The sequence below is a fragment of the Anser brachyrhynchus genome (assembly GCF_964034855.1).
Source record: "Anser brachyrhynchus genome assembly, chromosome: 4".
In the NCBI taxonomy this organism is placed as follows: Eukaryota; Metazoa; Chordata; class Aves; order Anseriformes; family Anatidae; genus Anser; species Anser brachyrhynchus.
The window spans coordinates 39561424-39586001 of NC_137698.1; the positions used below are offsets into that span (position 1 = coordinate 39561424).

General features: G+C 35.3%; 1 protein-coding gene across 13 annotated transcripts in view; it reads left to right on the forward strand.

Moving 5' to 3' along the window:
* LOC308194894 (uncharacterized protein) overlaps positions 1–24578 on the forward strand; it is a 293597-nt gene that overhangs the window by 35855 nt on the left and 233164 nt on the right. For 12 of the 13 annotated variants that reach the window (XR_013951021.1, XR_013951022.1, XR_013951023.1 and 9 more), the window contains exons 3-4: positions 15365–15579; positions 16931–17029. The gene's annotated coding sequence lies outside the window, so the exon portion shown is untranslated. Of the gene's footprint in view, positions 1–15364; positions 15580–16930; positions 17030–20064; positions 23021–24578 lie in introns of those variants that run through there. The other variant, XR_013951032.1, reaches the window with a different exon arrangement.

Consider the following 24578-nt stretch of genomic DNA (forward strand, 5'->3'; position numbering starts at 1 on the left):
TCCTGAATGTTTTGCTCCCTTGCTTTCAATTTTAAACATGGTGCAGACAGCTTACAACAGTGTTGGATGTGGGGCTTTAAACTGACAAAATTGTTCTTTTTATATCCTCTCCAACCCTTTCATTGGATTTCATGCTTTAACTTTGCAAATATTTGTGATGATCATAAAGAGATCAGGGAGAGAAGTGTTCCAGACAAACGAGACCAGTATTTTTTTTTTTCTGAGTATGATTTGTTCTTGGTCTAGTCACCATTTATTTCACAAAAAGCCAGGAAGTCTGGACATTATGAAGCTTACAAGGAAACTGTGATATAAGATATTATGAAACTTAGTACTGACTGAAGTTACCAAACAATGAATCTGACAAAAAGCAACCACCAGAGAAAAGATCAGTGTGTGAGAGGGAAGGAACTAGTAGTTCCTAGTACTAAATTAGTACTAAATAATAAGGAAAGCTCAATATGACAATGTAAATAGGTCAGGTGAGATAACACAAAAATCTATGTGATCATTAGGTATCATTAGGATTGAATCCATATCTGTGTCTGTATCTTGCACCACTTTTTACTAAACATTTTCCTTTGTGAAACATACTGATAAAATACGATGCTTAATGCACTGACTACATATCTTAGTTCCTTGCAACAGTTACAGACAGAGCTACTAAAATTACAGGATGCTGTATCAGAAAGTGGAATTAGGTGGAAACTTTAGAAAATAAGATGTATAGACTGGATTCTTAGTTTAACACTCATTTAGTGCAAGACTCAGTATAACATAGAACCAAAGCAGTTGGGCAGTAGGACTGGAAAATTCCCAGAGGATAGGGGAATGATCACAAAGCTAGTGAAAGTGACCCTGTTACTTTTTGTGACAGAAGAACCTCCTGAATGTCAGAGATGGGAAGAGACCAGAAAAGTGAAAAAAACAATAACCAACCAACCAAAAAACAACCAACAAAGCAAACAAAAAACTTGAGGAGCGTGGTACTGCATGGAAGATCCAGGCCTGTAGATAGCTTCAAACAACCAAGTTACAAACTTGAGTTTACAAACTATGAGTTACAAACTCAAATTCATACTCCTTTTCCTTATTCTTGTATTAAGGAAGCCAAAACAATATCTTGCCTATTTTGAGGGGTTTCATTCAAGCTGAGACTGTTTAAGTCTAAAAGCATTTTTTTTTTAAGTTAAAATCAATGTAGTTTTAAAACAAAGTTCATTCCAACTCTAAGACATAAACATAAGACAAACAAAATTAAAAAAGACCTCCATGACAGGTTGATCAGGATGGGTATTCAGGTAAAAGCTTTTGTATTCTGAAGTATATGAGAAAGCAGATCATATAGTGAAAATATTGTAGGAGTACATAGGCAGGTAACAATCTATGAAACAGGAGAACATAAATGAACTAAGTTTTGATATTCTTAGCCATTAACAATTTTCATGAAGCACTTCTTTGATAAATACATGGAGTGAAGTAAAAACCTACCCTATACCTGTAGTGAAGCAGACATCTGACATACCACAGAATTTCAGAAATACGCACCATTCTTGCAGTATAAATAGAGGTAATTCACTTTAACAAGGAAGAAAAGGAAAGAGATGTAGTTCAGCTGTTGTCACAATAACTGTAAGAAATTGGCAGATGAAAAGAGAGGATCTATTTAACAGCTACACCATTGAACAGTAAATTAATCAATCATGGTTGCAGTTAGCTTGCAGCAATCTGCAAAATGCCTTTGGCCCATTGCTTACATAGCCACATCAAGATAAGTATTGTCATATATTGACCAACAGTGGGCTTAAATGCATTTACATTAAACTGGGGAATCAAAACAATAAAACTGCCTTTATCAGCTTGGTTGACTACCTCACAATGTGAAAAAAGAAACATTCAAAGGTCTAAAACTAAGTGCCTCTATGCCTTTCTTTATGGATATATTGAATTAAACAAACAAACAGAGAATGTTTGAACTACTAAAGTTGAGACAAATCTAAAAAAAACAAAAAAGCAGAATGGGTTGAAGTTACTTTTTTACATCCGTTTATGTTTCACCCACAAATATCATGGGACTGTTAATCTTATGATTCCTTACTGTACAGCAAATGTTATAAGATTAAGAAAAACTAAGAACATCTGTGGTGTCAAAAGATAAGAGCTTTTTTGAAGTTTAAATCTCTTTTAGTTTTAAACAGGTAGCAGCTCATTCCTTTTATTTAAGTGGGAAAGACATGGAAGTCATACTTCTACATACTTATACTGTGTTTACATGTGCATCCATGTCTTGAAGAAGCTGTCATTTTATTATTTAGATGGCCATTTTTGGGTCAGGAGATACATGAGCAGATTTTCTAAATAGTTTAACTTTCCTTTGTGAGAAAAGGTACAGTGTTATTTTCTTCTCCTGTGTAAATGTGGCTTTTAGGGACCATGACTCCAATCAGAGACCATGAATATCTGTTGACAGAAAATAGGACCAGCTGGTGCCATTGCCTGGTACTTTTTACATTTTCTTTAGGGTACTGGTTGGGAGGGGGGAGGTGGAGGAGAGCTGTGCATAGAAGACAAGAAACAGAAGTTGTGACTGGAAAAAGACTCAGAATTGGCTACAGCAGCACTCCACCAGCTGCCATTACAATGTGTATTGTGTACATTTGCACGGTGTAGAATCTAATTCAGTTTTACAGTCAGAAAAGAATAGGAGGCAATCGTCAAAGCATCCATCACCAAACAGCATGATAAATAAGCTGTTATTTGGATCATGTATCTAACCCAGTCAAGAGACCTGAACTGGAAGAAAAAGCTGACAGAAAGGACAGAGTTGAAAAAGGAGAAAAAAACAACAACAACAACAACAAAAAAAAAACCACAAAGCAAAACAACAACAAAACCCTCCTGTGAAATAAAACAGCAAGACAAAGAAGTATCTTTGGACCAGGAACACTGACAAGAGCTAATATATGATTGCTTTTTATGAGTTTAATTTGAAACTGGAAACTGCAGTAGTGTGAAATAGAAGAAAAAATCACCAGTTTTGTGAGGGTTTGTTGACAAATTTCCGGGAAGGTTCTAAATGTTTGTAATAGTGAAATATTTTGAAATACTTTGAAAATCATCCTGCATTTAAGTGAAAATATAGGGGGACATAAACGCCTAAAGAAAATGAGTCTATTTTTCAAAAGTAACTTCTGTACTTACAGCCAATATTTAATGATATTTAGCCCTCGACAGATTCAGAAGGGTTTCTGGGTAAGTGTTTCAAAACCATCTATAAAGCTGGCTCCTGAAGGTTATTAACTGCTTAGGAATTTTTCTTTTTGTTTTGTGGTATATCTTTGTTTGCAGACACTTAAACAAAGCTTTATTAATATGGTTCTACACACATATGTAGCAGCCAAGCTGGCCTTTAAAATGGAAAAAAATAAATAATAAAAAAATCCCTTCTCTAATATATCCTTATGGAATTTTCAAATAATCCATTTCCTCCTATGACATATTGCCTTTTAATATGTGATTTTAGACATATGAAATCCATACTCTAAGGATTTCCCAAACATGTGGTAAGAAATATTGGCCTGCAGTTGTTTAGTAACTCTTCCCTTGCATGATAATGCCCGGGCTCAGAGGGCACTAATAGGCCTTCCTGGCCCCAACCAGCCTCACCTGGGCCCATACCTCTGGGTCCCATTTAAGCTCAGCCTCAGGCTGTTAACCCTTCACTGAGTTAGGAGGGCTTTGCTCTGTCCCCTGGTATGTCAGGGGTTGTGTCTGAGCCCCATTACTGGCCCCCAACTGCTGCCTGTCTTGTTTGAGCCCTGTGGGACCCTGCCCAGTAGGCCCAGGCGTGGCTGCTGCCTCCTTCCCTGAGAAGAGCAGCCATCTTCCTGCTGGGTCTTGACAGGTAACTTCAGCAAACAAGTATTCAAGCATTTTTTTTTCTTTTGGAACAGGTCTAAATCATTTCAGAACTTTGGAAAGTATTGTTTTGTGTAGGTATATGGCCTGAGAAGGCTGGGGGTCACTAGGTGGGAAGGTGTGTTAAACTACACCTAATCATGATGGCCTTGCTACCACCTGCTTCATCTACGTTTGTAAAAGCTGCTATTTTTAGCTCAATAGCCAAACCAAAAGGAGAGATCTTCAGGCTTTTTGAAGAATTGATGGAAACTTTTTGTCCTAAAATGGTTTCTTCAACATGAAAAGTTTAATGATGGTTTCAGGAAAAAACAAACATATTTATAAGAAAATAAAGTAATTAAAAACTGAGAAGACCAGTCTGAAAGAAAAACTACTGAAGCTGTCAATATGGAAATATTCTTGTTTCTGCATATATGTATTTTTGAATCGAAGTGGTTCTCCAACTTGAACTTAATTCAGCAAGGATTTTGCTTCTTCTGAAGCTGAACTTTTCAAGAAATTTGTTTTTTACTGTTGGTTTTAGCTGTCTTGCTGATGCTGTTCTGGGTGTGGTTAGGATGCATTCTTTCCACTTTTAAGAGAAGCCACAAAATGCCAAGAGATATTTTTTCCATTATCATCAGTCTGCAACTAAGCAATTATATCAGTTTTTTTTTTTTTCCTTGTGTTTTTATAAGCTGTCTTTGCAAGATCATTGTGGCAGTGAATGTGGCTTTTAGGTTTACAGTGGAGGTTGTGTACCATATTTCATATTTCAACTATAGTTCTTCAGTTTCAACATCTCAAGGTTTTTCTGCTAGGAATCTATCTCCAATTATCCTATTGCAGAATCTGAACCCCCTCATATAAAGGCTTTACGTAAGTCTAAAATGATCACTTAAAATTACTGATTTAAACAAACAAAAAACAACAACAAAAACAAACAAAGAAAAACAGAGAGCGACTGGGACAGTAAAGCTGCAAATCCACGTCTTAGTCTCATACCACTTGCGTCCCAAGTCCCAGCCCTCTCCCTCTATCTCAGAGGTTGAATGCCGTCAGCGTTTCCCTATCACACCCAATAAGAAGCTCGTTTCAGTATTCCCCCACAAATTTCTCAGACTTCCTCCTCTCCCAGCCCACTTGCGTGGTCTTATAGTTCTCTCTCTCTAACACTTCCTTCCCATATTTTTGTCCAATACCTCTTCCTGCTCTAATCACATCCTTTCTCAGTTTAGGTTTCCACACCTGCTACAATTCTTTGCTTGCTACAGTTTCCTCCAGTTCTCCCTGGCTGTGTGTAGCTGTTACTCCTGCAGTCTTTTGCAAGCACTGATTTTGGACACTTTCCTCATTGCCTTTCCTCCCATGGCCTTTGCAGCCTGACAGATTCTCCTTTTCACTTGGCTATCAGAAAAAAAGAAGCTACTGGCTCTCAGAAAGCACCTTCATATTCTTCTCTCTTGGGTTTTCAGAAGTCCAGACACATTTGATACTTATGCAAAATGCAGGACAGGACTCTGAGGGCAGTAATGCAGAAAACATTAATCAGAAGTGGGTTTATTAAGACTTGTGAACTTATTTAAGACTTGTGAAACTAAATTCTCTATCATACAATATTTGCAGATGTGTTGGGTTTTATTTTTTAGTGGTAGTTCGGAAACAAGATAAACCTTCAAGTTGTTAATGATAAATTACTTTTAATTAAAACACAGGGTTTTCTGTAGTCAGTTTGGAATTCTAATGAGTTATTGCAGCTGCCTAACATGTTCAATAGAATGGATTCATTAAATCAAAAAACTAAGATTCATGGGAATCTAATACTTTTAATGGAAAATGTTCTAAAGTATTTCTCAATCTAGTTGTTCAAGCTGCTTGTTATTAGTGCTGTGCAAGACAGGATGGGGCTATCTCAGTCTTTCTAGATGTTGTTCATTTTAGAGTGTTACAATATATGCTCAGCAAAATTGTATGAATATAATGTATGGAGAATAAGAAAAACACTTGAAAAATACGTGCTTTCCCCAAACTCTCTGCTGTGGCATGAAGCATTTTGAAAGGACTTGGGAAACTTTGTTCAAATTAAATCACATTTGATCTTTCCCTGTATTTCTACCCTTTCAGGAATACAGCATATAATGCCATGCCCCCACCCCGCACACACTGAAATGCATATAGACCTTGTTAAATGTGTATATACAGCACAAGCCGATGTGATTATTGTACGGGTGTAAGGGAGACACCTACTGGCTGCATAGCTGGATATACCTCTCGATTCTTCCCATGCACAGCTAAGTGGCCCTTCAGAACATACACTAACAGGGAAATGGCAAAGTCAAACTTAGGAGTTCATAATCAGTCCCATCGCTTATTTACAACAGCTGTATAGTAAGGAGAAAGATGTGTAGCACAAATTAGAGTGTAAGTTGCACCTTTCCTCCAAGTTGAATTACTGATTTTTTGTTGTTGTTGTTGCTAGAGTACTGAGAACAAGTCTGCTATTTTTGTCTGGAAGAGACAACCAACCCCTCTGGCATTTTGATATAATAAAATCAAAAAATTAAATGATATGATAGAGGAAAACGTAGTTAAACTGAAATGGAGTACACAGACAGTGAAGTCAAATGTATACATATGTATGTTTTAGGCAGTGTTCCACGTAGAAAGGCATAAGACCATGCTAACAGTTGAAGCAAAAAATAAATAATAAAAAATACTTAGTTGAAAGTTATTGTGAGGAAGATAGGTACATTTACCAAGAATTACAAATAGCACAAATGGGGATGTATTATTCTCTGATAAACTGTTATCAAAACTGTAAATAAGGTCTTATATTTTGACATGTTTTCAGACTAAGATTTTAAGGAAAGAAGGGAAAAAACAAACAAACACACAAACAAAAAAACCAGAAGTCACTAAAGAGAAGCCACTAAAGCATTCCATGTCAGAGACTGGAAGATTGAAAAAATGTGCTAAATATAAAAGTACTAAACAGCTACATATAAATTTTATTAAATACAATGTAAAAATAATATATTCAGAAGTTGGGGGGGGGAGGGGGTGGAGAGGGAGGGCTACAAAGCTTATACTTTGTCTCTAATTCCAGATGATTACATTTCCTCCAGTTTGTTATATATTATTTACAGAATTGTTTGGAAACACCTATTTATGCACTATGATGCTCTACGTTAATAAGTAAAATATACAGAGGTATGTGATCTTAGGTGTATTCAATGTCCACCCAACCATTCTCTAAGCATTTCAAGTCCATCTATACAGAAGTCACGGGTATATTAGATATATTACAGGCATTAATAGGGCTGATCTAATAACATCTAATTCATTCAGTAATGATTTTTTGTTCTCTAATTCAGCTGGCTGTGTAGCTAGTTTAACAGTGTTTTATTGATAGCTTGTTTCACTGAGGGATGTTACAGATGGACGGTGTATTTCCTGTATTGTTTTGGGTTTTTCTAGGTATCAGGTTGTTCTGATAAGAAGTTGCTATCCAAACAGAAATACATAATCCAGCTACACAACAGTGTTAGTTATTTATTTCCCTATTTTGAAGGGTAGTTGCACCACATAATTATCTATAGTGGGTATTTGGAGGACAGGCCCTTAAGGATATTAATAGAGTAGTCTTAGTCCCTTAAATTTTCAGGTTATTCGTTGTCTTCTCAACATCATTTGCCTGACTCTCTTGCTGTGTGGTAAGGTGTAGGCAACTTAAACTCATATAGACTAATTTGACGAGGTATAAACAAACTTCAGTCTAAAACCATAAAAAACCTAAGATGAGACTAAGGAATTGTTCAGTATTTGCTTAAGTCCAAAATGATAGAAAAAAGTTTCCAGTATATGTCCCCAAGTGACAGATTCAGCAGAGAATAAGTAACTGAAATTGAAGACTGATGTTAACATCTATTGGTGCCTTCTAAGAAAACTACTGAGCTTTTTTTGGAGTCATTTTCTATTTATAAAACATTAACAATTTTATTGTTTTAAAATTGTATAGTGCATACCCACTCTTCCCAGTCTTTCTAGAGTGGTAACCCAAAATCTATGAGGTCTTAAAAATATATATATACGAAAATATCATAATAATCATAATATAAGTATGCTCTTGCTTTCTACATCTAACTGATAAATACAAGAATATAAGGTAGATAAATGAAAATACTATTTAAAATTGCTGATAGTTCCGAGAAATTTTGGTGAGGGGAAAAAAATATCAATGAGATTCTAGTCACCAGGTGTGAAAAATGACAGTGTAGATCACTCTGAAGAAGGAAAGGTGCTATATCTTTTTAATAAAAAAGGACTCAAAGCTGAGGACTAAGGTTGCTATATCACTAAAGTGCTACACATTTTAATTTCTCTTCACATTGGAATTTCATGCCCTAGTGGGAGGTGAAGTGGGGAGGTGACAGTACTAGGGGTTTTCTGACTAATTTTGGAAGAAGGTGACAGTACTCGAAACTATGAAAAAATGTAGGAAATTGGTGCTATATTATTACTAATTAAGAGGTGACTTCAGCCATTTATAAGTAGATTCCAACTAAAAACAGAAGCTACATCAAATAAGGGTGTTTATGAATAGGAAATTAAAAGGATCAGCCAAAGCAGTTAATTCTTGCAGGTGTCTCACAGACTGCCCAAGGGGATGCAGCAAGTGAATTGCTGGGGAGACATTCTATATAAACAAAAAGGAAGTAATTAAGTTGTCATTGGCAAAGACCTGTGTAGTCACCAAAAATATGAATGAATTCAAACATTGCCTAGGCAAAATTCATGGGAAAACATGCTAATCAAGGGCTATTAAACAGCAATCTGGGGATATATTAAAAAAAAAAAATAGTATCATTATTTCCCAGCAGTATCAGTAGAAATAACTTTGGGATAAATTATATGTTGCAAATTGCAAATTGTGAATGGCACTCACACAAGTTCTGTGTTTGAGAATATAACCTGAAGAAAGTGTATTAGTCTTCTTTGATTAAAAAAAGTCGTTGTTCATTACAGAGATATCTGTGTATCAGTGTGCATAGTTAAAAGGCATTAAGGACAAACCTGCCTTCTCTACACTTCTAGGATGTGTCAGGAAAATAGATCCAGCTAAAAGGTTTGGTGTTTATTTAGCATCTGTGGATGAAGTGTTTTTAAATACTTTTAAGTGCCTTTTTTTTTTTTTTTTTTTTTTTAATATCCCACCACACTACTTTAGTGAAAAAGTTCCTGTGTAGAAAAATCAGCAAAACTGGGTATTATTTAAATTAGACTGTGGCAAAAGGGTTGGAAGAGACTGTAGGTGTTCACTTTTTATACGCAGTCTTCAGAATAAGTTTGAGGTACGTGAAGCTTCATTTATGAAACTACTTTGCAGATTTATCAAAATCACTAAATTTAAATTATATAAACATAATAGATGCATTGTGCTATATATTTTTTCAATGATAAAGTTTTTCTGCTATAGTGCTCTATAAATATGTTTTGATACATAGTGTAAATTATCACTGGTAATGAACACTTTATGCTTAACTAAAACACATTTTGGCCTGAATATAAGGCAAAGAAAATCTAAGCTAACTGACAGGCAAACGCTCCTTTTACCTAGCCAAAAACATATTTAGTGCTTAGTTAATTAACACACACTCATTTTTTTCCTTGATGTGCTAATAAGTGCCAATGGCTATTTTTTTTTTTTTTAAAGTATACCTTAATTACTATGGAAACCCCATAGGAAGAGGCATGACTACTGGAAACCCAAGTAAAGATGACAGTGACATAAAAATATATCTTAGATCTCCAAGTGGTGGCAGGACCATTAGAAGTAATTTTGCCTCACCGAGCATCTCTGTCCCCTCAAATTATATATATTCACTGGAAAGGCCATTTCTCAAACATGAAAATAGCACTACTATTCCATCCCGCTTCGAATATAATAAAAACGCTCATTATAATAGCAGCTGTGTCAAATTCCCTGACTTTACTTATTCTTCATTTTAAGCCATCTTTTTTTTTTGAAGAATTGTAACATTGGAGATGAATGTTTTCTCCTCTCCCACCTTTGAACTAAAGGAATGTGGTTATGAATGGTTTGAGATGGGTGAGGGAGGGAATAAGGAAGAAGGAAATTTCTTCATGTGGTAAAGGATGTATTTATCAATAAAAGGTTTGTCCTTTTATGTTAGGAGATGTGATAACTTTGACAAAATTACTCCAGGGGATATATAAAACAGTTTCAAGAAAAAGCTTGTCTTATTAAATTTTGTTCAATGTTTTAAAGGTAGGAGTTTCTAAAATATGCAATGTATGCATTATGTACAGGCAAGGTTTTGCTGATTACAGATATTTGGAAAGACTTTAAAAGGCATGCAGGTCTGCACCAGCTCCTATTGACTTTTTATACAATTTAACATGCAGTAAATTTCTAAAAGGAGCAAGGATTTTTAAGCTGAATAGAGATATTTCATAAATCCATTCACATTTGGGGACTTAGCTGCATTTTGGAGCAGCTGAAACACTTTGTCCATAGTTCCAGAGCTCTTCATATATCTCTTATCAGTACTGCATGGCTCTTAAAAGGCTTTATTAAAAAAAAATACAGAAAACCTTAGATTCATAGATGCACCATTTACCAATTAATAAAATATTCTCCATATCATTCTTCTCAGCATGGGAATCTAATTCTCCACTATTAAAAAATTCTTATTGTTGATACATGCTTCCTGCTGCATACGTGGGAAAATCCTGTTTGGGGCCAAGCAGTTCAAGGAGTATGAGTTGAACTTTAACCATCTTCCCATTTTTTCTACACTACAGTATATGAATATTTAATATTTCAGCATTATTTAAGATAATTCAGTAGGAAGGTTGGTTGGCTAATTTCAAATGACCCTCATAAAAAGGAGCTTAGCAGAAGTGGGCAACAAATCCTACATTTTAGATATTTTTTTTTTCTGTGATTAATTTAAAAAAAAAGTTTTTTTTTTTTTTTTTTATAAAAACAACTTGTTTCCTTCCATTAGTGCAAGGCTTAAATACAGAATCAGTTCTTTGTGGATTTCTCTTGCAACTCTCAGCAGCGTTTTAAAGATGTTCTTCAATTATAGTCTTCATCATACTACCAGAACTGATGCTGACAGCTGGATAGCTTTGTGCTGGTATCACAAAATGTATGTCACTAAGTAATAGGCTATAAAAATGAGTTGCTATTCATCCTGCAAAAAGATTGGGCACCAGTGAAGACTCCTATACCGTGTACTGTAGAAACTTTACTTATTTATTGTAGACATTATACCACAGAAGAACAAGAAGGAATACAAAAGGGATAGCTTTGTGAATATTTAGGAGTACTTGCCAGGGAAAGGCTAAAATAAAGCACACATTTATTTTGAAAGGGGAAAAAAAACAGGTTTTCCCAGTCAGAAAAGAGGATATTTAATGAATAGAAATTCATAATGAGACAGATTTGAAAAACTAGCTATCTGAATGAGAAGTGATATAAGTATAAATAAATAAATATATATATATATTTCCATTTTGATAATGTCTCTGCCAAATCTAGTCCACTGAACTTTGTTCTGCATATTAATTTGAGTTTATTCTGCATTCAGTTTTCCAGCAACACTGAAGATTTCTGTTTTAAAAGTGCAAAAATTATAACACCACTTCTACTCTGCCATACAATTAATGATCACAGAGTAACTGCCTTTGACAAAAGTTCCAGACTGCTAGGCACATTTGAAGAGTTAACTGTACAAACGTAGGAAGTAATTTTTGTTACCCTTTTTATTGGTTGCAAAATGCCAGAAGTGGCTCAGAATGAAACAATTAGTGTGAATAGGAACATGAAATGAGGAAGTTTTGTTGCTATAGAAACATTATGTCTTCTTGATGCTCCTTTTTCTCTAAATAGCAATGAGCCTTTTTTTTTTTTTTTTTCTCTGAAATGAGAGAAATTCTCTCACGGACAAATCAAGAATACCTCCCTGCATTACTACTCATTTGTACAGAAAGTCTCATGTTACAGAACTGATAGAGTGGAACTTTAAAACAGTTTTATTCTAAGCAAAAAGTTTATATTGAAGTTGAAAGAACCTTACTTTTTTGTCTCCCAGGAAAAGAAGTTATATGATGTACTGCAAGTAAGAACTAGTTTACTTCATTACTGATATCAGTATGTTCAGGATCTAAAATCTTGAAACACTTTGCAAGCCCTTTGTGCAACCCTGTTTAGATCTCGGAACAAAAATATAAACGGTATCTATGTTCCTGCCTGGTACTGGTTATAGAAAGACAACATATTTGGTTTCCACAAGATAACCACATTTATTGCATAATGGAACCAAGATACCACCATTGTTTTCTGCCTTACAACTGTAGTAAGACTGAAAAGAACACATTACCTTTTCTTGTATATAAATTGTTTATATATTGTTTGCATACATGGCTGTTTTCCCTTCCGAAATAAAAAGCAAAAATATGACATCTTGCTCAAGATTAAGAATATGGTAGAAACACTAATAGCATTTTTTTTCTTAAAATTGTTAGATTCTGGATTCAAGTGGGTTCAACTAATATAAGCAAGGAACTCTATTCTCAGTGCATAAAAACTGGTATCCTATTATGTCCTACACTAACCTGTCACTGAAGATCTTTACCAGAAAGTAACAGTAGTATCTCCTTTCTCTTTCTCTCTCTCTCTCTCTCTCTCTCTCTCTCTCTCTCTCTCTTTTAATAGAAGTCTGTCTTGACTTCTCAGTTCTTAATTCATTCCCTGTGCCCTTTATTCAGAGGCTGGTTGCTAAAGGGCACAACAGCATTAATTAAATAAGTCTCACCCACAAGATTTTAGCATGGCTGTTTGTATTTTGACTTTTGAGAGCAGCACTGTAAGATTGTTTGCCGAATGCTTTTTTTTTTTTTTTTTTTGTGCTGGAAAATACCAGTTTGAAATAGACATTTCTCAGGAGGACATTAATGTCAGTGAAGGTTTGCTTATGCAATGAAGACCAAGAGAACTCATGGGATGACCCTACTTTTCCACAGACAACCATTATATTAAGTGGGAGTAGTTGTCTGTGTGACTCTCTTGGAAGTGCCAACACTGCACTGCTTATTGGAAAAATGTGAAAACTACTTTTTAGGATGTAAAGCAAAGTACTCTCAGACTTGAAAGAATGTCATTTTCTCAGACCTTCAGAGTCATTGCTGTGCCTCATTCTCCCCACTAACTGTAAGAGATGCACCCGCTTTCTTACTACTATTTCTGTGGTTTGGAGATACTGCAGTAGGAAACAGATGCTTAGCTAAAAGATAGCAGATGAACAAAATTAATGCCTACAATTCTCCTGATTGTCTGTTCTACTGCAAAATTAGTACAATTTGTGAAGGTGCTGGACACTGGCAACAAGTGTGTCTAGGTGTTCTAAGACACAGAGGATCAGTTTCATTTCCTTCTGAAAAATCAGTGTGATTTTTCTGAGGTGTGCCAAATCAGTGGTTTTTTTTTTTTTTTTTTTTTAATGTAATTGTTCAATATTTTGGAAAATGACAAATTTGTCCCTTTCTTTCCTGACTTTCCCCAACTGCTTGTTTGAATTTTTTGTTTGTTTTGTTTTGTTTTGAACACTGTGTCCATGTAGGTCCTTATTCTTCCTAAACTTCAAACCTCATAGGAAAAATTGAATGTGTAGTTTTATTTTTGCTCAAAAGTGGGTTATCGGCCTGTCCTTCTTCTCACATTATAACAGAAATTTTGTATAAGGGATCAAATTTTATTTGCCTAATTTTATTTGTGCCAATCAAAATCATTAAGCGTGAAGTCTGTTTGCTTTTCACAAACCACTGAAATAAATATAATGCCATATCTGTCATTTCCCATTTAAGAAGGACTGCGCCTTAATAGCTGTTTATATCTCACCATCGTTGCTCTCAGCCTGCCATCTATACTCTAACGTAAACATATAGTCCTTTTTGCTTGCAAATAAAAATTGATTAAATAATTGCTTTTAATACAAATTCTGAATAATGTGTTGTCACAAGATATGAGTTAAAGACCAAAACTCTGCAGAGTTTAAAAAGGTCCCACTTTTCTACAAGATTGACATGAATAAATGAAATTGTCAGGTAATAGTAAAAGTACAAAATGCGTAGAGACATAAATTAATCTCTAATTAAATAGCAGTTCTGATATTTGACATAGGTGAATATTTTACAAGTGATACTCTCCGTAGGAGATTTCACCTGAGCATTAAGTGCTTTGGTTTGTAATGCAAAGGAACAATTCAGCTATAGTCATTGAAGCGTGATGTTTTAACGTGAGGATGGTACAGGAATGGGGTTCTGCAGGTTCCTTGCTCAATTCCTGCTCAGAGCAAGGCTAACTTCAAATTTGAATGAGGTTAATCAGGTCCTTCCCCATTCAGATTTTGAAAATCTCTGAGTATGGGCATTCTGGAGAAACTATTCCAGTGTTTATAAATATATTTCTTTGTATTTTTGGACTTTTTGCTTCCCTTCTTTCTTGTGCACCTCAGCCTTGCCAGCCTGCACATCACCTGGTCCTGTCAGGTTAGTGTAACCGGAAAACGTGGTGAGGATGCACTCCCTCCCATTGTCCGGCCTCTTGATGAAGATGTTAAGTAGGCTTAGCTCCAAAATATTTCCCTTAAAACCAGCTATTAAAGCTAGCAATTACAACTGATAATAATTTGTTAATATTTGGTATAGATTTATCTTTCTTTCTGGGATGCTGAACGTAACATAAGCCAAGCTGTTCCATAGAAAATCTCTTAAAGCTGTAATGGGAGGCTCCGTTTCACTAATCTCATAAATCCTTCAGACTAAATCTCACCCTTCAGTTACTGGAGAAATAGTGCAGATACAGTAAAACCAGCATATTTTACTAAAAATATCTTAATATCATTTTACTGTGTCTCTCAGGGTTGCAGGGCTGCTGCACAGGGGGAGTGAGCTGGAGGTTGGCAGCCCCACCATGACTGGACCAGCCAAGGAGCTGAGCTGTCCCACAGCCTCCGGGCAGGGTGGGCAGAGATGGGGGCTGGTTGCAGGGTCTGTGGCAGCCCATGACATGGTGAGGGGCTGGACTGGGGCCAGGAGGTTTCTACCAAGGGGTCCAGGTAGAGGTGAAGGTCCTGCTGAGGCTGGGCGTCCTTACAGCTTGCTGATGCTCACAGGGCCCTGAGTTGTCTCTCCACCATCCCTGTGGTGTTTAAGCTACCACAAAGATATTTGTCTGGCTTGAAAGATTTGTGTTAATTCATAACTCTAACCAGATATTTATCAAACAACTTGGCAAAGTGACCTAATCAAGCTTTTAGTGTAGCATGGAAAAGTCACAAAATAAAATTGTAATTGTCCTAATCATTACATATGCTAAAAGTTTTACTTCCTGAAGTAATGAAAGTCTTTTTTTTTCTTTTTTTTTTTTCTTTAGGAAGTAAAGAGACATTGAACTCCTTCAGACTTCAACAGCAATGGTTTGAAATAGTGAACATGATGTTCATTGATGAACAGTTATAAGACCTCTTTTCTGTCTTAACTGCCTATACAAAGTAGTATTTAAATCTTTCCAATAACAAAATGGAGACAGATATAAGGAACGTATCAAGACTACAGAAGACACATTGCAGCCTATTCTACTATTAAACAGTAAGTATGTTATTTGGCTTTACGGTTGTGAATAATTCATCTGCGCTTTTTTTTTAATGTTTGAGTTCTCTTTTTCACCTTTCATCTCTTGTGCAGACATTTCAGGTAAGTCCATGTTCACTAAAAGAGTTTTTACTGTGAACTGTACATTATTTTCAGTAAATTGATGAAACTAGTAATACCTTTTGGGGGTGGGATTAAGAAATTTTGAAAATTAGAAATTTCAGTGATGCAATCGGTAAGTAAAATTATTCGAGAGAAACTCCTAGGGAAGTCACATCGAAGCATAAGAGAAGACCTTAAGTAAAATTGCATAAGTAAGGGATTAAAAAAAAAGAAAGTCTATCACGACATCAAAGAAAGAGGAGGGAGGCAAATCAAAATATCATTTAAAAAAATCCCCAAAAGAATGTGGGATATTTTTTCTTAAGGAAAAATATCTTACTTTTCAACATTTGGGGAGCATAAATTTCTTTGTATTCATCTGCATCCTATGCAATAAGGCATATTTGAAATTGGAGAAAAAGGTTTTCTTTTGTACCAGGAAAAGTTACGTTCATGCGATATGTTGAGAGGTTACTGAATGTTTATTATATAGTTGAGAATCATTCAAGAACATACTCATGATTTGTATGACTTGTTATTACTGTATCCTGCTCCAAAAGTATGCAGTCTGTTGCATGTTAAATAGCTAACATAGGACTTCAGTGTTTACATATAGAATATTCTTCCTTTTTGGCATTTAACATGAAAAATGAGAACACTTTATGTAAAGAGGAAAGCTTCCACCCTAGTTTCAAAACAAAACATTTCTCAAATAATAATAATTAAAAAAAGACCAACTCTTACTATGATAATGAAACAAAAGTATGCAAAATAATACAGCATATTCAAGAAGAAACTCCCTAATTGACTGTGTGTGTCCATGTCCATATCTCAGTCCATGTGTGAGACTGAGATAACTCCAGTATTTCTAGCCCTTGAAGGTACAAATTAGCTTTGTTTTCTGCTTAACCTTTACCCAATATTTTATACTGTCTAATGGTCACATGAAAATAACTTATGTTTATTCCTGGAATTACAAAGGAAATTATATTTAGAATGGAACTCTATATTATACAAGTTGTTTAATTAACAAAATTTACTGTGCTAAGGAGTTAGATATCTCATAGGAACCCACACTAACACTGCCTAGAATATTTCTACAGCCAAGCATTTTATAACGTCTACTTTTGATCAGGCTTTCTCTTTGGATTTGACAAAGACTGAAATCTTTAACGCCGTGGGTTCTGGCAACTTTAAAGCTGTTTCAGTCATACTCCCTTGTCTCAGTTTTGTTATCTAATTTCAGGGAGCGATATGAAAGAAAACCAAGGGAGAAGATTAATATCTGTGAACTTCATAATGTGACCCAGTTATTTAGAAGAGATCTTTATTCTCTTGGACAGAAGTAAGTGGCATACCAACAATGTGACCAGTTTAGGACAGGCTCTAAGAAGTTAGACTGTACTGGTTTATTTGTGGTTTTCACTGTAAAAGCTGTGTTGTTCCAGATAAAATAATTGTTGGACCGGTTCTTGCTGAAACTCTCATGACTGATCTAATTGCTGATGTAGCAGGACAATACGGGGTAAAGCCTTAACTAGTGGTTTTCCCTTAAAGACAAGAAATATTTTGTTTCAAGGGCTGCAACTGGTTTTGCTTGATATCGTATGTTCTTTGTAGAGCACTCAGCAAGGGTTTTCATTAACACACTGCCTTGCACTGAAAGCAAGTATTACATCGTTCTTTCAAAGCAATTCTCAGTCAGCTGCTTACCAGTCTGTTCCAACTGTGATATTTCTTGCTCCTCCAGCAGAAGTGATGTTATATCCCAAAACTGCCTGAACAGAACATTTTGAGTCACGTGTCCTGATGAGGGCATGACATGTTCCCGTCTTTACACCTGACTCAAGAAAGCAGTTAAACTATGTGTTGAGTATTTTATAATGTATTCAGTATTTGCAAAATATGATTGCATGTGCATATTTGATAGTGACCTGCCCATACTGGAAGGCATCAAATGGTGACTCAAGTTGCCTTTAGTTTTAGATAAGTCACAGCACTGATGCACCAGGAGAGATGAGAAGTAAATGGATAGGAAGAAATTTAAATGCCAAAATGGGTCTAATGTTCGGCTTTTGAAGGATTTGGGGGATAGGATGTCATCCTTGGAGGTTTTTATTCTGTATATTCGGAAGTTGTTTGGGATACACTGTCATTCAGACCTATGCTACAGACCTATCTATGTACTCCAGGATAGGGCAGCCCCCCGCCTCTAGGGCCAGTTCTTGCAAATACTACATCATGAGATGAAATAAACCTTTTGCAATTCCACGGCAAGAATAAATAGTTCTAAAGTAGTTCTAAAATTTAGTGTTAATAGCATGGTGTAGGTGACTTTCAAAACCAATGAAACCAGACAACTGTAGAGATATTTTTTGTGATGCATTTTGCAAGATGTTTTTCAATCAATAATATTAAGCATGGGAAATAAGAATAACTGATTTCTGCACCTGCAATGAACTGCATTTTGTACATATGTTGTGTACCATGTACTACATTCTATATTGACACCAAAGGTAGAAGTAGAACAGGAAGGTAAGACAAGCATACAGAACATCTATTCTGTGATTTATTTCCTTGTCTAACATTTTCTCATTTCTAACATGAGATGTTAAAGATATAAAACTATCACACGTATGATTAATAGCACACTATTTGCCTTCCACATAGAGATTATTAAAAAAATATATAAAACAAAGAACCATATATCTTAACCAATGTTAGAAAAATCACCCTCTGGTACTAAACACTTTGAAAGACATTTAGAAAAAAATCCATTAGAACTTTGCTCAGTCATCAAAATTGGATGTTTTTATGACAGTGATTCCATTGAAGTAATGGCAAAAGCTAGGCAGGGTTACATTACAATGTGCTAGTGAATAAAGAGGTTTCTGGCTTCACGCCTCAATGTCTTTTTGGGCTGCTTGCTTAATTCTTTCTCTCTTTTTGAAGAAAACCCCTTCAGTGTCATTCTTCTTTACCCCATTTACACAGAAAACACTCAGGGAACCTGAGGATCTCCAGGGCCTCAGGATCCATGATTTTTAGGAAAAAACACAAGTCCAGGCTTAGTCTTCAGATTCACATAACGAAGAATGTGTTCTGTCCTACACCAATTGGTTGAAAGCTCCAGTGATCCTCTGACTTATTTCCTGAATGGAATAAAAGCAAAAATTATGCAAAACAATATACTTTCTTCTACACAAGATTTACAAAACTGTAAGTGCTAGTGAAGAAAAGACCTCAAAAACTTGAGTACCTCATATCAGTTAACCTTTAGTTATTAAGATTAACATTGTTTCCAATTTATTTAATTTATATATGTTTCTTTCACTTCTTTACATTTTTGTTCTTAGGGTCTCATTTTATTTGTGAACAGTTCTTTAACAGAAAAGAAGCATGATTCATATGCATTGTAGGAGTAAAAAGAGAATACTTAGGAAGAGTTTTGATCAGATATTTACATACTTAGTACTGTATATCTAACTGCACATTTAATTCAAACCTGAAGATAAGATTTTATTCCACATGCAGCCACTGTTTCTTGTTCTGTTTCTTGTTTCTTGTTCTGGCCAGCCAAAAAATCTGGGAAATACACTGTCTGCATCTGGCAGCCATGCTGTACAAAAGGTTCCAAGGGTTTTGACTCAGTTGTGTGTCTTCTGAGACCATTGCCAAGTCCTTTGACAACTTCTGTACTTCATGATTATTGTTGTGATGATTTTCCTGTTTTCTTTAGTTGTTATGCTAGTCTATGTCAGGCTTCCATAAAGAGTGGCCAGTGATTCATGTCAGGGGCCACCATCCTCTTCCTCAGCCAAATATTTTGAGATGTTCTAAAATGTCCATAGAAAGAGAGGTGCTATGAAGTATACATTATTACTTCTGCTTCTGACCTATCTGCGTTTGGGTTGCTCTCCTTCAACTGCTCCTCCCACCAAAAGGCTTATTAAAAGTGCTGATTTTAGTCATTAGATTGGCAATGTGACATCTGAGCTTAATGCTGGGCACATGGTACTTGAAGCATTTGGACATTTAAGGTTGTGTGCATTCCTTTTTAAAGGTTTAAAATAGTTCTCACTATCAACATTTCATGGTAAAGAAAAATATGAAAACTTACTGTATTGTATGTATCTGGCTTGTTCTTTGTGACAGGTCAGAACCAGCAAGGGGAATTGTGTATGAAAACTTTTTTTCATTAGACAATCAAATAAAAAAAAGGATTATTTCTCTGTGAAAGCTTTTCTTCCCTAAATGTTTTTACAGAAAAGATATGTTCGTCCCCCTATAGGCAGGGTACTAGCACTGGTTTGATTTGTCTTAAAAACAAAGAAATGGAATATTACTTGATCCTAAAGAGAGATTTCTCTTCCCCTCCAGCTATTTCAAAATTGGTAACATCTTTCCTGCTTATATGCCAACATCTCTGGACAGCAGTTGCAGCTGTCCTGTAGATGACACTTCCCTGCTTCACTTACAGTATTCCACAGATAACAACATTTGGGCTGGATGGACTAGACGGACTGATTTTTTTTCCAACCCTCCTAAACAGAAAATGCTGCAGTGAAAACACAGACTTCTCCAGTTGGCTGTTTCCATTCCGCTCCTTGTGTTTTGACAGAATTAGACATCTTAAAGCGTGTCTTATTGCTTTTACACCACATTAAAATTAAAGTGTTTTACTAGCATCATAAGATAAATATTTCCATTATACCATGCTTCGCCTTTTTTATTTTTACTTTTTTTTTTTCGAAAGCTATTTAGATGGAGCATTTTGCGAGTCTTTGCTCTTTAAGCAAGTATATTTTTAGGACACAAGTGGAATATTTCTTTGAAGGTGTGAATCTGAGGTAATTTTTATGGTGTAAATAGTGAAATTATAGAAGAGATAATAAACAAAGGACAGGAAGCTTATCTTTCTGGAGTCCAGTGTGGTGACTTGGCAGGCATCAATAGGTCATGGACTGGCTGAACAGAAAATGCATTTGTCTGCCAGTGCTCTACGTTTCAAAACTTTTTTGGAGCCGGGGAACCGTAAGCAGTGAAAAATGGAGTTCTCTTAGACCTAAAGCATGACATTGCAGCCAATTCCCACTTTGAGAGCCTAAGTTTATACACTGAAGTATACTACAAAACTTCACCCCCTTTTTTTTTTTTTTTTTCCCTTTCCACTGGCTCATCATTAGAAATTTTTTCTTTGCTCAAATTCACCAGTGGTAAAATTTATGGGGAGATAAACTGAGTTTAAACGGGCCCTAAGAAAAGCAATTATAGTACACAAAAATAAGTGGATTACTTTAACTAGACACTAATGCTTCCTTTAACTTAATTTCTCCCATGTCTTTCATGTTTCTTAAAGCTGTCAGTAATTTAAGAGCAATAGATAAAGAACTGAATAACAGTCCATAAAATCGAAAGGCTTGTCTAAAACAGAGAAGAGAGAAAGTTCCAGAGTCTTTTGAGCTTATTATGGATTTTATTGCATTGATTTCACTTGTAAATAATTTAAATATTATGGTGACTGATAGTAATATAAAATCCAAAATAAAGGGCAAATATTTCAGATGTTTCTAACTCTGGATAAACTTGGATTCAACATTTTCTTTCAAGTCTTGGTTTTCTCTTGAAATAATGGTAAAGGAAAGACAATGCAAAATTTTTAATCTTGACCTAAGAATTCATCTTAAAAATAGTAATAACATCGCTCAAGAAATCATGTTAATTTTTTTGTTGTTTGTTTGTTTTTTTGTTTTATGGTTTCTAACAGACCTTCAAAAAGTTGCATTTACTCTACAGCTACATCTCTCTTTGTATTTGAATGGAGCATTTGTTCAAGACCTTGTCAAAATCACTGTCCATGGTGAAAGGGAAAAGTTGAGCTTCTGTCCCTGGCCACCACATTGAGAACTGTAGGAGTTAACTCTGTCAATGATAATGAGATTGTGCAGGCAACAGATGCTCACGTGCCTTTACAATCCAAATCTACCAAAAAATTCCTCTCACAGAAAATTTGAGGAATGTCTGGCACCCTGGAGATAGTGACAGACTTAGTATTAGCCATATGCCACCTGCTAGAGCCATTGTTAAACAAACTGCAGGATTTTACAGCACTATGAAAAGTTGCTTACTGTGACTCACAATGAGACTTTGTCCCATTCCAAAAATTTATCATCTTCCCTTACAACCCCTTTTTAAATTACAAGTCATGCTAAATTGTAAAAATCATGAATGTATTACAAAAATAGTAATTTAAGTAATTCAATAAGTAATTTATTTTAGAATATTTTACAAGATATGCTATTTGCAATCGTTCATGTACAGAAATGTAGTGTTTGCTACAATGTGTTATTTTTCCTGTAAAAGCTCAAATACTATACTTACTGTTTCACATTTACAATTTCAACATCTGTTTCCTCAAAGGTTTGGCAAGGGTCTGTTGCTGTTTTCATGCATTATCTTATTTGATGCGATTCTGAGCTGAAAATCTATTCTGTAAAATATGCAAATTTCTTCATTTACAAAACCTGTAAACCAATGACACCTCACTGCAAAGAGGAGCACTTTTGAGAGCAGTAGAATGTCATATGCATATCTGTAATGCTTTGCATGGTAAAAATAGTAATAGCAATACATGAAAAACATATTTAGACTTCATTTCTTGAACAGATAGGTATCCAAAACAAAACAAACAAAAAAACAACACCAAAAACACTGGCCAAAGTGCTCAGAAATAAGAGTCATCATCTTTCATTTCCCCATCAATATGATTGCACTAGTGCTTAATGGTACAGTGTGCCCTCCACTTACACCATAAACTCTCCTGCTTTTCCTGAGCTGTGTTGTACCTTCTGCTGTACCCAGCCTTGTACCTTGGTGTCCTTGCCCCTGTCTTCCTGACTTGACTTCTCTGCCTTCCCCTCAGAACTGCCTCATCTCTCTGCACTTGTCTGCCAATCTCTGGGCTGTCTTTGGCATTTCGAAAACTGCAGTCCTGACTGTGTTTGCTGACTCAGCACTAGTAAACATATCAATGGTACATGGTAATGAATGTTGTGTTGGAAAGTTTTGTTAGGAATTAATACATAAGACGAACCTTTACAGGAGTAGCTAAGAAGGCCTATCTGAGCCTTCCTTGCCTTTTACTCATCTGGCAGCTTAGCCAACAGCAGTTTATGGATAGTAGACATCTGCGGGAGAGTCATTTCTCACTGTATTTTCTGAATTTATTACCTTGAAACTGACAATTCTGTACTTCTCAGAAATATTTATTTCATGGGTTCAGATTATCCAACAGTGCAATTAGACTCAAATGTAGAAAGATTTGAGCCTGAGAACTGCAGCAGACCATTTAAAAAAAACAACAACAAACAAACAACAACAAACAAACAAACAAAAACAGGAGACAATTTCATCATTTAGAATCATCTCAGGAATCTGAGACAGTGAAAATTGTCCTTGCTTCCAAATTACTGAAAGTTCCTAATATCATATGTTGAATATTCCATTCATTCAGGAACTGCATTTGGCCTTGTGTCTTTGGGTTGTTTTTATTTTACAGTCATGTAATGTCAAGAATTGTAAATCACAATTCTTAAGAAAAAACAAAAATGCTCAATTGAAGTTGAAGCTCAGCTGGTCTCTAAGTATAGGTTGGATGGTATGATTTAATGTCTTGGACAGTTTGCTTTTAGTAGAGAATTCCTAAAGTCTCCTCAAGGATCGAACTACATGTAACTGCTCATTTTAAAGCTTCAGCCAGTTGTGAGATACCTTAATTAAAAGAATGAACAAACTATTTGTTGATCCAACCACTGCAATGTGGCAATGTGGAATCACAAAACTCAAGGGAGTGCTTAGCAAACACGGGCATTTCATTTCTCTTAATTTCCCTTACTCAGTTCACTGTAGTAAACTTACTTTATATAGCGGAGATGCTGAAGTTGGAATATATATATATATATATATTTTTTTTTTTTCTTTTCCCTGAAGTAACTCATTGAGATTCAGGCTCAAATTTATTTCAGTAGGAAAAGATTGGGGTTTATGTATTTTAGAGTTTAGGTTTCAGCATGAAAAACAGTCTGCTTGTTTTATAGGTAAGTTCCAATTTCAGGCATTTTTTAATGTGGTGAGCAGACAGAAAATTGGAATGAATGAAAAATGAAAAAAAAAGTGCTTATTATTGGATTTATACTCATTTTCAACACTATCTCAACTTTTTGTACAAACATTCTAAAAAGTTTCATCATTTGGAAGAGTTTGTTCTCTTAAGTTTTTGTTTTGTTTTGTGAATAAAAGTTGTTGCAATTCTTCTCTCAGAGAATTTTATTTTAAAAAATATGGAAGTAGAAAAATAATTATTCTTAGCACTGACTCTACTACTGAAAACATATTCATGACTTTTACCAACTCAGCATCCAGTTGCATGATTCAGCAAAATGATAACTGAAAGAGAGACTGTCTCACTGTAAATACACCATAGAGCTCACACCAACAGAGCACTATTCTCTGAAATGTCTGTGAATATTTTATAAGCACATTTAGTCTGGCAATTAGAAGATACTATAATAATATTCCTAACCATCAATAAAACCAGGTATAATGCAGTCTTTCAATGGAGTCATTAGGGGAAAAACTCTGCTTACTACTTGTAAGATAAAGTTGATGCGTTATGAAAAGGTTACTTGGTGCATTACCTGAGATAATAAGGTGCTGTTCATTAAGAGATAGAAAGCTCCTGATAATCCTGTATTTTTAAATACACTTGTACTTCTTTGTACTCATTCTTTGAGTATGTTAAATAGCTTCCACAAAGAATGCATTCTGCCTTTTGAATATTGAAGTAGCTGCTGCTGCAAAACCTTACCATATTCATTTCAGAACAAACAAAGTAA